We start from the raw sequence: 18,041 nt of genomic DNA, 5'->3' as shown, positions 1-18,041 counted from the left end.
TATCAGACCAAAGCTCCAATGGATTCGTGCACACCATGGAGTACTCGGCAATGAAAAAAACAGAGGAAATTGCCAAATTGAAAGCCACGGACGAATATACACGGATACTGTATATAACATGGTCGAAGTCGTACATGGAAAAATCTACTAGGCGCCTTTTGATGGAGTAATGGCAAAGTTCCTGAATAACGTAGGCATTGGCAGGAGAAAATATAATTACCTTCCCAAGATCAGAGATAAATTACTCAGTGGTACTTCTGAGCTGAACCAATTCCTGACGGAACATGGCCCATACATGAGCCCATTTATTTCGTTTTGGCTTTTGGGACAGTGCCCAATGCATATGTGAAGGGGCTGGAGAATCTGGCTATTAATATTTTTGATTGTCCAGAAACAAGGGCTTATCATCTCCTCATTCCATCAGCTGAAAACAAACATGTATCAGCAAATGACATCTGCTGCCACACATACGCACTCAGACGTATCCAGAAATGCACAGAATAGCTCTTGGAATCTCTATTCGGCTAAATAACTAGACGGTATCCTGCCATAGCTAAGAGCAGTAGATAGTGGTATATCAGAGACTAGAAGTCTTTTCAAGTACTCTTTGAACTTCTATTTCCAACGTAAACTCTACATAACATTATTAATATATGTACAACATTTTTGTAAAATGAACTGGTATTGGAAATATAATAGTCTGTCATAATAATGTACTAATATTATAATTGTATCATACCGCTATATATGTGTACTTGTACTGATGCACCAGTATTTTGGTAGTGCACAATATCTTTTAAGTGCTTTTGCTATGAATTGTATTATATGTTGCACAATATTATTTTCTTTGTATATGTGTAATAGTTTATTGCCATGTACCTATTTTCAAATAAGGGCAAGAATATGTTTACAACAGTGTAGCATTTCGAGAATCCCCAAGAAGACAGCTCTAGTTTTAAACCAAAACCAAAAGAACAGCACCTGCACTGCCCCCTTCAGCATCATAGTAGTACAATCAATGCAGACTGCTTTAGCTGTCTGTATTGATTGACTTCACTTTGTTTGTCTGTATTGATTGACTTCACTTTGATTGTCTGTATTGATTTTTTACACTGTACTTTCGTTACCCTTTGCTACAAAGAGAGCTCCCTTCATCCTGACTTGCGAACAAAATTAGGATCACAGACAGGGTTTAAGCAGGTGCTAATAAACACCAACTTTAAGTATACCAGCTGCTTTGTGGGTGAAGTAAAGTAAAGTCAAATCATACTTACTCAAAGTGGATGAGTATAATGTGTCGTTTTCTCATGAGTGCTAGACAACAAATGTCGTTGTTTTTTTCTGAAGCTGGACGCAGATGCTATGTCTAGTGACGAATTCCATAGCGTAAATTCCTTATAATCATAACGAATATTTGTATAACTCAGAAATAGTATAATACATGACTAATTTTTTAATTTCAGTACAAGGAACATAAGAACATGATTATAAGTTTGATTTTATAGCCTGCATAAAGGAAAATTAATTTCGTTATTATGTTTATATTGAAATAGTAGTCACCTGTCTAGTCCAAAAAATAAAATTTATTTACTTAATTTTATCGCAAAAAGTGTGTGTTTTGTATTTCATTTTACTGACATAAACATAATTTTTTGATTACACAGTGTTCGTCTAAATAAAATACAATTAAAGAAAAATATTTTGAAAAAAATCTCTTTTGTGATATCTGATGTATAATATAGTAATACCTGGAGAAGGAGAAGAAACATAACCCAATTATTCGGATTTTTCGGCGTTCCAAACTAACAGTGACCAAAGTCAACCCAGATAATTGGGGCATGGTTTCACCCAGCAGAGTTCTAAATATCCGATCTAATTTGAATCGCAGATATGCCGCTAACCAATTCACACATTTTAAACCCAAAATTACCTACAAAACTATTATGCTGTAGGTGCCCTATATAGAAGCTAGAAGCGTAGGGAGTTGTCGCCATAGGTGCTTCTTTCCTCCTTCAGTGTGTAGTATTCGCCCAAATATTTTCCCAGTGAAGTGCTCTTAAAAAAATTCCTCTTGAGATAGCCTTAGAGTGCTTTGCTGTGATAAATTATCCCACTCTTTATTTCTGAATATAACTGAAGAGGAGAAACTTCAGCACCAGATTTACTACCATACTTCTTCCCTTGGCCTTTTTCAGCGTATTGAGAAACTCTTAATTTATAGTAACATGTGTAAGATGTATATAATGATATTAGTGTATCTTTATGTGTGTTTTTTATGTGCTATGCCATTTAAACCAGTCTCTTCAGAAATAGTATATACCGTACATTTTTCTCCTTCCAATTTTTAGCGGCTAAATTAATAGGAAAAAAGGAAAAATACGAAATTGAAGACAGTATTCCTTTACTGTGAATGTTACGATGGAGCTAACTAAGAAGTAAAAGAAAACAGTTGTAGGTTTCAGTCTAAAAGCAACTGAGTTAGTTACAGCAATATGACTTCCATCACCAAAGTATGATTTACAACAGAAATGAACCTATTACTCTGAAATTTGGAAAATATTAAGTAATTACGGATTTGAGTCTCACAGTGTGGGATACTCAAACCGTTGTTATATTACTCAATATCACGGTTATGGATAAAAAAGTGACCTACATCAGAGTAAAGTATTTAAAAATAAAATCTGATAAGCTACAAAAATCAATAAATAACATTTTCTAAAAAAATTGTTGAGCCTTCCGTTTTTAGGTAGGAATCACTAAGGCAAGACTCTGAATGGAACTAAGCGACTTATCGTTATGTCCAGTTACTTACACAAAACTGGAAGAGTGTAAAAGATCCTTTTATTCAGATCTCAAATAACTGAACAGTAGGCACTTTTTGCGGTTACAAAATCATCCAGCTTTTATGGCTTAACTCAAAAATAAGGAATTCAAATTAATACTGAGTTAAATTTTAAGCTAGCTTAAAGGATACGCAGAAATGTTTAACGCGCAAGTTAGCTCAACTTACACTGACGTGACAAGCACAGTTGGCAACGCCGAGAAAGAAAGCTAGGATTTCATTCAGAATGATGTGCTTCCAGAATTTCAGCAGCAAAATGTCGTTAATGACATATTTTATGGATGCAAGACGGTGTGCCTCTACGTCGTCACATGTGTTCGGCAAGTATTACAAGAGCACTTTGGAGACATGGTCATCGCCCGTAACTTTGTAGTTTTGTGGCCATCGCGATCCTCCGACCTCATTCTGATGCATTTTTGTGAAATCTAACGTGAATACATCAAATCCACAAGATTTCTCAGAACTGAAAGATGCCATAAAATATGAAGTTATACCGATTCCTTCTGCGGTATTACGTTCATTGTTGTCAACAATTTTCCGCATGCAGTGCGTTATCGTTTGCGCAGGTTTGAAAGTTTGAAAACTTGGAATTCCAATAAAATTTTTTTCCCTCTCCTCTCTTGTGTTATCGTTGGTCCTTTACAATGCTGTTCTTTTCAAATGTTTTACACCCGCAATTTTCGTCATACGTACATCATTTCAACGTCATTTATGGTCTTTCAATGTGCTTATCAATTTCAGCAGGAGAAAATGGATGTTGCTTTTTGAAAATTTCGATAGTTTTACATTGTTACAGGAACCATGAGCCATCTTTTGATTAAACGATCACATTCTCGAACGCATACTTTTAAATAATAATATCTGAAATTCAATTTCTATCGGTTGAATAGGCCACTATGGATTCATACATCGGAGAAGTGTTTTATGTCCATCCTGCATATAGTGTACTTGCACTGTATTTGCACGTGCTTGCATCATATCTCAATGATTTCAAAGCGAACAATGGCAGTACTGTTCTGAAAAAAAAATTATCTCCAGCGCGAATTTTATGGTTCAAGTGCGAAGAACATGATATTTAATAAATAAAGGTAACACAAAAAAACTCTAAAAAAGGCTCCTTAGGGCGTAATGTAAAATCTGAAAGCTTTCAGATATTTCTATTTATTATTTTTTAAGCTGGAACCAGAGAGAGTTTTTTTAAGGTAGAACGAGTCAATGAAAACTTAGTCACCCTATTCTCAAGTTTGATTAAAAAAAAAAAAGAAAGAAAGAAAGAAAGAAAGAAATGTGTTAGCAATAGTGAGCCCAAGAGCAGATTGGCAACCTGCGATGCTCAGCGAGAGCATAAAAATCCTCTAGTAACACGTTAAAATCTGAATTATTTCAGAATTTCTTTCTTTTATTTATTTACTTTTAAATTTATCTTTTTCCTTGTCTTTCGCTTCTTTTCTCTTCCTTCAGGAAAAACCTCTTACTTCTTTTAACTAAAGTTTGTTTTTTCCGCTTGCTTTGTGTTTCTCCACTTTTAGCTAATTTCAGTTCTTCCAAGTGTTTTCATGTAAATGGTCTTACTTTGCACAGTGTTCTAATGTTTATTTTTTTAAATCTAAAATGAATATTTGTAGCTTTACATTTTATTTTTCTTCTGTTAAAGGATTATTTGATGCATACGGAATCTGCATTGTTCAGAAACTTTCTTTTCTGGATAAAAGTAATAATTGAAGAAAAATTAAATCTTACTAAATTCAGTTCAGAAGAATTTATTTGAGAAATAACATTGAGAGAAAAAAATTAAAGATATTTTAATTTATAATATGACAATGTAATAAGCACAGACATACATACACACAAAAAAGGGAATTTTGCATCATATCAGAATAACATTTAAATTATAGATGATGAATTTGTACGATATTATTTTTTATAAAAATGTAGAATTAACACATCATTATTAATATATCGTTTTGCACTTTAGTTTGAACTTTGTGGTAATAAATACGGGAATGCGTAATCACAAAATGTTTGAAGTTTAAATTAAGTTAGAATGCAATCACAGCATTAGCTGCATATCATTTTGTCACTAGTAATTTGCTGAGTGAGAGACCCTAAGTTAGATTCTTACTCCAAGCAAATAACAACACTGCTTTTAATTAAAGTTGGCTCCACCAGTAGCCGAGTAGTTAAGGCCGTTGAATGCTGATAATTCAGCCTGGGTTTGAGTCCAGGCTAACCGGCTAACTACGTGTTGCCGTTACTTATACTTACCATGAATACGATATAGTTCGCTTATGTTACCTATACTTACCATGAATTTAATTCTTGAGTTTACCTCAAGAATTCCTCCTCGAAAATATTCCTGCCTTTAGATGGATAGTCCACTTGTGCTTTCCCGTATTCAGATATCCAAATCTAACTTAAGTTAAATCATTTATAAAAGTTTTCTCCCTCCTTACTGCATTCTTTCATGGTGTAACTGTAAAGTACATCTCACTAGCAACAGGAAGATCCGAAGTTCGTGTCCCGGCGAGGGCACTGGATATTTTTCATGTCTTCTCCTTCGACAAACCTAATGGCTACACACGTTAAACAAGTAGACAAAGCCTTTCTGCTAAGAAGCATGTATCTTTCTGCTAAGTAACTACTCTTTCCTAATTAACAGCTTGAAATATGTGGACGTGCGTCCTGAATGAGGTATCGTAGGTTCGAGTCCTTCTTGAAGCATACTTTCGCAGAATCGTACTGTAAGCTTTATTGGTCTCTTACTAATAAAGCAACAGTTTTGAAAAATTTAAGCCTTGAGATTATTCTATGTTAATGACTAAAATATTATGTGCTATTAAATGTATACCATATAATAGTAGTGTGTGGTATGAAACATTTTCTAGCGTATTTACTCTCTTTTTAAGCTAATTTTATCATCTGAAAATCCAGAGGGGAAAATTCTGCGAGTAATTTAATTTCCGAAAAACATGGTTACAGTAACAATAATAATAAATGAAAGTAATCATGCATAAAAATGTCACAAAGAAATCTTCATTTCAATAAGAATATTAAGATTACAATATCTGGTGGTAATTGAGCGGCACACGCCGCGCTAAAGCTCTGTTAAAGCCCCAGGGATACCTCATATCAATAAATCTTGACCGCAGTTTCTAGGGGAACGATCGCAGGAATGAAGGAGAAAGAGGGCGCACAAAAGTCCGGATTTCGAAAGATCAAACACACAAGCAGCAGATACGGCTAGACTGACATGGGACGTAAATAACAGAAGTAAGGTGAAATCCCTTCTTTGGAAAATTTCTTAAATGTGAGAATATCTGCCACGTCCGGATAGCTTAAAGAAGAATCTACACAAAAAATGCTTCGAATACTTTTGAAGTTAGTGTTTTCTTGCTTTTATGTTAATTCAGTGCTAAGTATTATAATCTCTATGCGTGCTGAGCAAACTGGTGTTTTAAGGAAAACTTTTGATCAAATCCCAGTCCTATTTTTTCATAAGGAGCACATTTTCATTTCATTAATTGCGCTGCTTATTGATGAAGTTAGGTCGTTTTCAGTAAATCGAAAATCAAGTAATGTCTTGCAGAATAATTTTCAAGTGCTTTAATATTCTTTTTAAGTTCCTAATTATTTTGCTGGTAATTTGGTATTAAAATTTCTGCCCATTATATGTACTTAACCTGGATGTCGAACACCGAGTTTGAGCTCCGTATACTTATCAAAATTAAAATCCGTAAAATTAATATAAATATTCCTCGGAGAAATTAGCAATTAAAATTAGCTAAAATGCTTACCACAAGTTTCCTGCTTAAAAAGATAAATAAATTATTTTAGCGAGAAGAAAATGATCGAGGAGAATCATGAGGAGAAAAGTTTTGCAGTTTTAGCAACATTCAAAATAAATGAAATGGCCTTTTTTAAAAAGAAATTTAAGATGTAAAAGAGTTTTACTAATCTTCTGTACATAAGTAACGGAAGCTCAGATTACTTTAAACACTAAAATCAAAGCAGGAGCAAATATTCATATTTATTTGCAATAAAAAAATTTAAATTGTTTTAATTTGCTGCTTTCAAATAAGCTTAACTCACTGCCTCTATAAAAAGTTTAGTCTTTTTGACTACTTTTATCCGAATTTTAATTCGTACCTTTTTTTTTTTAATTTTGAAGCAAAAATTATTTTCGGAATCATAAATTCATATGAAAACCAACTAAACAGACAAGCTTAAAAATATAATTAGAAAGGATTTTATAAAAATAAAATTATATTATTTATTTATATTTAACGTTTGTATGAAGCTTAAAAATGTACTTATCGAAAAATGTACTTATTAATGAAAAGAAAGATATAAAACCGTAAGAATTCTAAAATTGCTTTAAATTAGACATGCCTGATACTAATGGAAGAAAAGACGTATTATGGAGGACGTTATGTAAAGTATTATATCAATGGAAAAATAATTTATGTAATAAAAATATTTATATTGTTTCCAATAGCTTTGGATATATATAAGAAAGAAGACTATCAATATAAAAGAGAAAAAAATTCAAAAAGAGATGAAACGTTTTGAGAAACATAACTAAGAGAAATTTCTCCTATAAAATCAATATCAAGCTGAGGTTGATTTTCGTCTAAAAGAATCATCTTATTAATCAAAAACTAATATTATGGCTACAAAAGGAAGAAAACTAAAATTCTACATTAAACGATTTAGTCCAAAGGGGCAATTTGCCCTGAAGGACTATTAATTTCGTTTTGGCATTTTGCGTTGGTTTAATTTCAACTTGTTGCCACCAAATATTAGAACCCTGTATTATATTTAAAGCAATTAAATAATGAAGAATCTGCATAAATGCATGTATGTTTCTCGCATTGTGATAAAACGATGGTACTTAGAGACATCAAACTTTGAATAACGTAATCTTCCATAGACTATGGGTATGTGGAAGCCCTAATTTGGAATTTGAGATTTATTTTATTATCGGATTGGATTGGATTATTCAATTATGGCAAAGCACACGAGGGCTATCTGCCTAAGGGGAGGGATGCCTTCGTGGAGGACTTTCTAAGGGAAACTGGCTCGTATACACGTTACACATGGGGAAAACCACGAAAACGCCCATGCAGCCAGCCCGTTCGTGGGATTCGAACCTCGGACCGAACTACCAGTGTTCAGCGTCTTTACTGCTCGGCCGCTGGTGGGCTATTTTATTATCGATTGCATATTTTGTAACACTTCAACGAATTTTTGATTAACAAACTAAACGATTTCAAAGCGAGCAATTGCAACACTGCACGAAAAAAAAACATTTTTATTTCCAGCGCACGAGACTCTCTATCGGAAATTCTAAATACATGCTTATTTTAAAATTATTTTCGAAATTGCTGGTGGACTGAATTTTATGGTTTGAGTACGTAGAACATAATATTTAGTAAGTAAAGTTACACACAAAACATTAAAAAACCGCCCCTTTGGAAGTAATTTTAAAGCTGAAACCTTTGAGATTTTTTTTTTTTTTTTTTTTTCCCTTCCTTGAGCGATAAACGCGAAGCCGAGGGAACGCCGTTTCGAATTTTGTATTTCGCACTTCTGACCGTCTCCATGCGCATGCGTCTCGCCTGAAAGACCCACTTTCCATAGCGGAAGTTGTGCACGCAGGTGAAGCCCTCTTTCAGACGGAAGAGGTTCTTCATACACCTGTATTGCACGAAAGCTTGGAAAACTTCCGATTCATCACTGTTTTTCCGTTCATTCAGATAAATGAATTATTTCAGCGGAACTCGATTTTGGGGTAGATTATTGGATAAATACTTGGCCACAAAAATAAATAGAGAAAGACATCGGATGCATGGTTAATTGAACTCGGATCGTTGCGTTGAATTATGAGTTTAATAATATAAGCCTTTTAAAACTGCTTTATACTCTTTCTGAAGTAAAGATTACTCTTTTTAACACAGTAACCCATGAACAAATAATAGTATAATTTTGCAAAATTTTATTGCTATTCATCACGAGATATAGAGTTTTCGCAGATATGCAGATGATTTAGGACTTTTCATTCAGGAAACTCTGATGTAGGGATTACTTTTCCCCACTTTTACAATTTACCTCAAATATCAACAAGTGTGAGATGTGTACTTAGATGTAGATACACTCAAGAGCAAGAATATAACTACTTATTCTGCTGGAATTCTTATAAAATTTATAAAAAATGATTCCATATCCCCGTACTTGTTCACATGATGTAAGTGGTAGCACGTCCATCTGGAAATTGGGGGATTTGTGGCTCGAATCCCGGTGAGGGCATTCCTGATTTTTCGAGTTTCTTGGTTTGGGAAGTTCTAATAATCTCTGCAAGTTAGCGAATTTTTTTTTAATGGATCAAAAGTAAGCTTAACAGAAATTCTGTGACCAGCTTAGAGCCTGTTGTTGCATCTATAATACAGTACAGAATTTAACAAACTAAACACTTTATTGGAAAGATATGATGCAAATTCATCAGAATTCTGTTAAGTAGGAATCTCGAAAAACCGACCATGCCGATGCTAAGCACTGAACCTAAAATAATGTAACTAACCATCTAGCCTATCATTCACGTTAACTATGTGTGTTGAGTATTACAGTATTAAACGGTAGTTGAGTATTACACATGAGAGAGATTTTAATTCTTACAATGGTAGCGCAAAGAGAAGAAATGTTAGGTTTACTTTGCTTAAGTTTAGAATTTCACGGAAGTTCAACACATTTCGCTGAACCTTGTTTGAACTAGACATCTTTGATAACAGTGGCAGAAAACTTACATGCGTACGCTATTTGTTAAAAACGAGTGCATAGTGAAATGTCGAGATTCGTCATGCCTCTGACAAACTGGAAAAAGATCATTCACTGCTCTTGTCCCTTCGCAAAAAAGAATTAAAAAATATGAAAATTTGAACAGACGAAAGAAAATGAAAGGAGTTGTGGTTCGATGAAAAGAATATTGATGGTAAGATCAGTCAGCTCGGGCAATACACATGGATAACACATAGACGTAGATTTACCCGTGAATTCTGAGCTCGGCTCCTGCACAAGTTATGATCTTTCTATATTATGTTTCATTAAAAGCAAAAGCTACAGCAGCCTTTGTCACTAATCCTTCAATTATACAGTTTCTTGATAAAATAAGCAACTTTTATGCCTTCTTTTACTCTTCTAGTTTAAAATGAAAGCTATTGGTTTTCTCGAACGATAGTCATACGAAATGTTTAGGGATGAACAAACATGTGAGCAAAATTAGGGGATAAAATATGTGACGTTTCGAAATCACCCACAGGGTAGGATAGGGCTTTTAAAACAGGGCGAGTGTTTGTGGTATTTACAGCTGTAGATGGTCAAGCGTAATGTATATGTGCAGTTTAAAACATTCTACTGTTAGAGAGACCCATGCTAAGCATGAGAATTTTTAACTGTCCGGAAGCTTCTAGAAAATTAGGTGCGAATTAGTACCAATTTATATTTTATCGTACCACTTTTGTCTCAAGTGTCATGATGAGTTGCCATACTTAGTTCAATGTTAGCTTATAGTTTTCAGCAGCTTCTCCGAAGGACTTTTATTGTTTCCACAGGGCAAACGACTGGCCTCTATAAAACTTTTGTTACTGTACGTTACAGTCTTGTCGTTTGTTGCGCATTTTTGCGCTACATCCGTTACTAATATACAATATACTTATTATTTCAGAACCGTACTTGTTAGTGGTCGAAGACGTCCGTACTCGGTATTACCCTAATCAAGTATTAGTTACTGCAGTACGTTAGTACGCTATCTTGTAGGAATGTGTCTTATCTCATACCAACGTTATCTTTCCCAGATGTAACATACTTGCCAATCTTACGGTCGAAACTAATTGGTGGCGCCAGCATCACTTTATAGGCTATTTTCGGATTGCGGATAATAGAAAAAAGCTACATTTTGTATTTGTTGCTTTCTTCATATGCTTTATAAATATTGAATGTTTCGTGGCGACTAATATTTCGGGAAGTTCGATAGCTTTTCTTGTTGTAATATTCTTTGACTTGCACATTTCTTCCGTGGAAGCCCGTAGTTATTTTCATCGGTTTTTAAGGATACGAAATAGATGATATGTGTATTATAGTGAACGGCTGCTTAGCTAATAATACAAAGTAACAAGTAATCAACAATAAATTTTGCAGTAACAACGGTATATGGCATTGTGGTGAAGAGTTGTTTAGTTAAAAATACAAAGTAACACAGTAATTAACGATAACTTTTGCAGTAATAACTCTTCATGACATTATAGTGAAGAGTTGTTTAGGTAACAGTACAAAATAACACAGTAATCAACAATAAATTTTGCAGTAACGGCTGTGCATTGCATTATAGTGAAGAGATGTTTAGATAACAATACAAAGTACCAGTAATCAATAATATATTTTTCAGTAACAACTATGTAAGTTTTAGTATGACGTTCTCTTTATGAAGCATTTATTCTTTTTGAAGATTAAGATATAAACTTCGTCGACAAAATGCACATGGTTGATTTACAGCCGAAAGGCAGATCAGATCTACTTCGTTTAATGAAAAGAATTTGAATTTAATGAAATGTGTTTTAACGAAAAGAAATGATCAAAAATAAGTAAGTATCTTCGAAATGTTATGATATGAGCTGTTTTCTTGATTTGTTCTTCCAGCTAATTTTTAGCGAATTACGTACACGGTGTCTTGTCCATAATCATACTATGATTCAGCGCCATAGCCGGCTTTTCATGTGCTTCATGCCAAGATTTATTTTAATCTTTTTAATGGCGGAGATAATTAAAAAATAAATACGATATAACAAATTTTAAAAATAATTTTTGTCTACAGAAGAATTACTTAGTTATGTTCACATGCATTCATTGATGAAATGCCTGTTAATATTTAATTTTTACTTACTTGTTTATAGTCACCAAACTCATTGATACGTTGTCATCATTAATAGCTTTGTCAATACTTTTGTACTCAGTGAAAATTATTCGAAAACTGATTAATCAGTCTTCCACAAGTTAATCATTTATCTGCGACACTCAATATTATATTGTTCTTAACTAATTTTAATTTCATGAGATTTTTCTCACAAGAAGCAGCCGAAAAAATAAGGGTATCCTCAGTTGGTGCCTCGTACAAAGTAAAGGAAGTATTGTAATCACAAAAAATTTCGGATATCGTATTTTTTTATTGTTCCCGAATCCATTTGAACGATTTTTTAGCGACGCCTGTACGTATGAATCGAATAAAAAACTCGCTTATCCAAAGCGGATTGTAAAATGGATTCAAAGGGATTTTGGTCGTGATGTTTTTGCCTACGTACGTAAGTGTATGTATGTATTTTGCATATTTAAAAAGGATTAGCCGTAGAACACTGGAATTTTGTTTATGAGACTGCTATAACATCTAATTGTGCAGCTCCCTTTTTTATTGCAATGGGCAGTACCAAATATATATATATATACCTTTTTAACGGGTTTAAAAGACCTTACGTGACCTTTGTTTTTTTTTTATTTTCGCAATCATTGGTCGTATTATAAGGTATTTCTCCCACTTTCCTAGCGTCCTTCGTGGTGTAGTGGTTCTGCACGCTGAGCCGGTATTCCAGATGTCCGTGGTTCCATTCCCGGCGAAGGCGTTTGTTACTTTTCATCTTGTCTGCTTTAAAAAAATACCTAATGTCTCTACAGTATTCATATACTTTTAATTACAGAAGTGTTTTCAATGACGAAAATATTCATGTTTAGGTAATGTCAAATTTAAAAAAAATTAACTTTTGAAAATTAACGAAATCTAACTTTTGTTGCAGTCTCTCGGTTCCTATATTTATATTTCGGAAAGTTGTGTACTCATCATGAAAAATAAAATTAAAATTATGAGAAGTATACTCCAATACGACAATTTGGAGAAATAAGTTTAAACGAAATGCAGCAAACAATGTGCATAATTTAATAGGCGGGTACAAGGAAGTCATGTGGTGTCTACATCAGACTTTTTATTTTGTTGAAGTGTGTCATATCAATATTTTAATATTTTAAACAAGTACTTTAGACTGTTTTGACTGTTAGACTGTTTGTCTTTAGAATATAAAATAACTAATTCGGACAGCTAGTTCCATTTCATATTTTTTTAACTATTTCTACACTACACTTATTAAAATCTGTAACCTGAAAATGTTGAATTCTAAACTGCAGCAGGAAGCACTCGCAATAAAAAGTTTCGTTAAAATTACAGAAGAAATAGGATCTGTTTTTCTGATGAATATCACAAAAATTCCAATCATGTCATAGCTTGGAAACATCTGTTGGGCAGTTATTTAGCACACATTCTTTGCTTTCCTTCATGTTTCCATTCTTTAACAGAAGTAGAAAGCATTGTTACAGATCTACAGAACAGATTTTATCTCTAAGAAATAAACTGACTATCGGAAGCCACAAGCATACATTTTTTAAGTATTCTACGAGCCAATAAGCTCATTGCAACACATTTCAAATCTCCTTTTTAATGATGAGGAACTGAATTATTCGTGATATTTTTGTATTATTTTAAAACTATTGCAACAACTCTTCTAATACCCATACTCAAAACAGAAAATTTTGTCTTCACTTGTTACTGTATTAGTCACATACAATCATTGTTAGCACGTGTCACAAATAATAAAATTAACTTTTTTTTTACATAATCATATCTTTTAAATATATTTTACACATTTTTCACGGGTCATCCTAAAAAAGAGGAACTTTAAAGTTTTATAGAAATGGATTTTTATAGCGTGACCAGCCGCCTAAAATAGTTATAAATAATTTCATATTTTACATTAAACCCAAAAGGGCTTTTTTTAACGTTTTGTGCGCTTCTTTTATTTATTACATATCATGTTCTTCTCACTTAAACCATGAAATTCAATTCAACAGCAATATCTCAAAATAATTTTAAAATGAACATATCTTTAGAATTTCCGATACACAGTCTCGCTCGCTGGAGATAAAGAATTTTATTTCCATACAGTATTGCCATTGCTCGGTTTGAAATCTCGGACGCCCATGCTCAGTGGAAGATTACGTTATTCAAAATTTGATGGCTCTAGATACCGTTGTTTTATTACAATGCGAGAAATGCACATACATTGATGCAGATTCTTCATTATTTAATTTCTTTAAATGTAACACAGGGCTCTAACATTTGGTGGCAACAATTTGAAAAGTGAACCGACATTTATAGTGAAGCAACGCAAAATGCCAAAACGAAATTAATAACCATTCTGAGCTAACACTTTTCGGCTAAAAAGAGAAATATGCAACGTTTTTGGTGAGTTTAACTTTTGCAATTTCAGAAAAGTATTCAATATTCCTAATTAAACATCTCATGATTTAAATACATTTTTATTTAAATCAGTCAGATTAAAAAATAGAACAATTACTCTTAAGAACTGGGTTTATTTTTTTAATCGATTAGTTTGTTACTCAGTAGAAGATAGATTAAATCTGAAAGTTAATTATCTTACGCGTTATTTGTAGAGACATTATGTTATTTAGAAGCAGGTGAGATGAAAAATGAGCAACGCCTTCGCCGGGACTCGAACCACAGACCTCTGGAATACGCGCCCGGCGTGCTGTACACTACGAAGGCAGCTACGAAGGACACTACAAAGGCATGCTAAGAAGGCGAGAGAAATACCTTATATACTCCCTCTTTTAAAGGGCTACTGGGGATTAGAGGATCCAGTCGCCAAATCCTGGTGGGGAGAATCATCATCCACCACCCTTTTTTTAGTTTGGGCGCCATTGTAGAGACATTAGGTTATTTTTAAAGCAAAAGAGGTGAAAAAAGAAGCAACGCCTTCGACGAGACTCGAACCACGGACCTCTCGAATAGGCGTCGAGCGTGCTGACCACTACACTACGCTAAGTAGGCGAGAGAAATGCCTTATATACTCCCCCTTTTAAAGGGCGACTGGGGTTTTAGGAGACCCAGTTGCCGAATCCTAATGGTGATGAATCATAATTTACCACCGTTTAGTTCGGGCGCCACTATAGAGACATTAGGTTTATTTCGAAGCAGGAGATATGAAAAATGAGCAATGCCCTCGCCGGGACTCGAACCACGGATGTCTCGAATTTGCGCTGAGATTGCAGACCACTGCACCACGAAGGCACGCTAAGAAGGCTGGAGAAACACCTTATACATTAAATAGCAACACACTTTGTGTGGAAGATCAGAGTATTGTTGTTACATGTTTACGAGTTTGTAATGGATTGCATGCCCATAGAACCGATCATAGAGCTTGATTAAATTAATTTTTTCCAAAGGAATATTTTACAGTTCTGGAGCTTTCCACAGCTCTTCTCAGTACAACAGAGCACAATCAGTAGTTATCACTTCAAACTACCAAACGTTAAACCCAGCAAAATGTAAAGCGCGTCCAAACAGCGAAGCTCGCACCATCTCACAATACTCCGAAGTCAGCTCTGAATTTTTTTTTTTTTTTTTTAACTTTCTTTCTGTTCTTTCCGGTTTCTTTTCTTCTGTTCTTACCGGTATTATGTAGCTCTCTCGGCTGCTGCTGAGAAATCTTTAGTAAATTCCCTTTCTCGAAATTACGGTTAAAATTACATAAAGGAGTCGGATACGGTTGCAGTTACATATAGGGACTAATTACAGTTATTCAATTGCAGTATTGCAGTAATTTCAGTTATACATGGACACTGATCCAAAATGTCGCAAAGTTTCGCCACTTTGGGCGATTTCTTGCTAAATATGGCGACAAAAATTAGTCTCCAAAACTATCCCCAGCTTGACGATATTTAGCCAATTTAGTGTTTAACCGTTTACCTCAATATTAAAAAGACTTTTCCCTGTATCTTGCTTTTCGAGCAGAGTTTGATCTCTTCCTCAGACTATTTTAGTTACAATATACCGAAGATATTATAATTACACACAAAAACTTCACTAAAATTTTTATACGCATACAAAATTCGTAAAAATATTTTATTTCATGTAATTGTAGCATATTTCTCCTAAACAGCCGAATTTGTTGATAAAAATTGAAAGATAAATAAATGTATTAATTTTACCGAAAAGGAAAAATCTGCTATGCTGGAGATAAAAATATTAACATATCTATTATCATATATGTTAGCATAAATTTAGGTATTTTGCATAATGAAACTCAAAAGGCATACGAAACGAACGTGCGCCAAGGTATATATTGGCGAGAGAAAGTAAAGCTCGTGTGCAATGCAGTATATTTGATTTTCACCCTAGCTACTTGTACCTGGCCAAAGGTCTAATTCAGTAGTACTTTCTTCTCTTTCAGGTACGATGGCAAAGTATGTTCCTGTTTATTTTTCTTATTGCATAATATAGGTAAGCCTGATGATATTTAGGACTGATGATGGTTCTATGTAAGTTATTCTTTTGAATACTTCAGAATTTTAATGTCCGTGAACATTATTACTTTTGTTATGCTTAAGCAAAATTATCCTATTTTATTTAAGATTTCGTAGTTAATCTTTTGACTTATGATTCTTTAATTCTGTGCTTGAGGAAACGTACTCATTTCGCCTTCAGTGCTAATGCACAGCCAACAATATATATAAACTAACTTTTTTTTTTATTTCAGCTTGAATTAAATAAAAAGCACAGCTGGTATGTCTTTTTTTTTTTTTTTTTTTTTTTTTTTTTTTTTGTTCAATTTTATTCATTCAAAACTTGGCCACTAGCGAGTCGTAAAAATAGTGAAATTACAAATTAAAAGTATCATATCTAGAGATTACACAAATTTGGCCTAACTGAACTCGCTAAAAAATTCAGTGATACCTATTAATGTACGCCAGAAAATAGCCGGAATATTAAGTGGCAGAGCTGGGCGATAGAGGTATACAAGCGCCATTACTAAGAGATATCTTTCAGAAATTCAGACCCATAGCCAAATTAACTCTCCAACCTCATTTGTATCCTAGTGAGGGCTAATGGAAAAAAGGAGTTATAGTACAGATAAAAAATCATAAAAACTGGTTAATTAATATAAAATATACTCTACAAATTGAAGAGCATTATAAAGATAAAACGCGCAGAATTTCTAAAATTGGAATCATAGTAATATTTTGCGTTATCAATTTTGAAGCGAGGAAATTATGCATAAAGATGGATTTTGAGAAAAATGCCTTTTAATTTCAAATTAAATTAAAATTAAATAAACTTTCAGATTAAATTAAATTAACACTAAAATTAAGGTAAGCATAATTAAAACTCACTACAATTATAGGCTACATTCTCCACGTGATTATATTTATTTACTTTCCCTCTTTTATCCAATCTATATTTTTCTTCTTTGGGAAGGATGCCGGGATTGGTTAATTATTCCTTCTTGCAGCTCTGAAAATTCTTCTCAATATATAAGTATCAAGGTGAATATCAGCAGTTTCAAGAATGTCTAGTAATCCCTCAAAGCCTCTGTCCTGAATTGTATGACAGATGTTATGCTCATAAATTTAGAGTTTATAATTCAACACTATTATTTTAAGGGCACAGCCCCGATCTTCCTAGCGGGCACAAGCCGGCCGTATGATCATAAAATGGGACTGTCAAAAAATATATATATAAGAAAAAACATAAGTCCAAAATCTGAGTCTCAGTGCCGAATTCCAATTCTATCTTTGTTCATATTTATAATCTTCATTATTGTCTCTGCAAAATCTTTCAAATTTGAATAGTTCCTTTTAAAATATTCCTTAAAATTCTTTCTATATTTCTATCTTGCACGCTATTTCTCTCTTGTAAGCGTATATTCATCGACGAAGTGCCTGGCGTCCCCAAACTTATCACAAATTAAGCATTTATCATTATTCTGTAGATGAACCGATTAAAATAAGCCGAGATACGCCCATGATTAGTCAGTACCTGATTTATATCAACATTATTTATAATATTAATCTTCTTGTTTACATTTCTCATTAACTCTTTTTTCTTATTAGATGACTCCCAGCAAAAATTCCGGTCTTATAAATCCAGTTTTCCATTTCAGCAATGATCTTTTATCTTGAATCTTGGATATCAAAATTCTCAGTCCCATCAATAAGTGTCGCCATATTAGCAAAGGTGTCCGCTCTTTCATTTACGACAATTCCACTGTGTGCTTTCACCCAGTGTAATTTAACAATTATGATTTTTTTT

This window comes from Stegodyphus dumicola, chromosome 8 (genome assembly GCF_044657685.1).
Source record: "Stegodyphus dumicola isolate Sdum_Otavi_A_Nest chromosome 8, ASM4465768v1".
Classification (NCBI taxonomy): domain Eukaryota; kingdom Metazoa; phylum Arthropoda; class Arachnida; order Araneae; family Eresidae; genus Stegodyphus; species Stegodyphus dumicola.
This window is presented reverse-complemented; position numbering follows the sequence as displayed.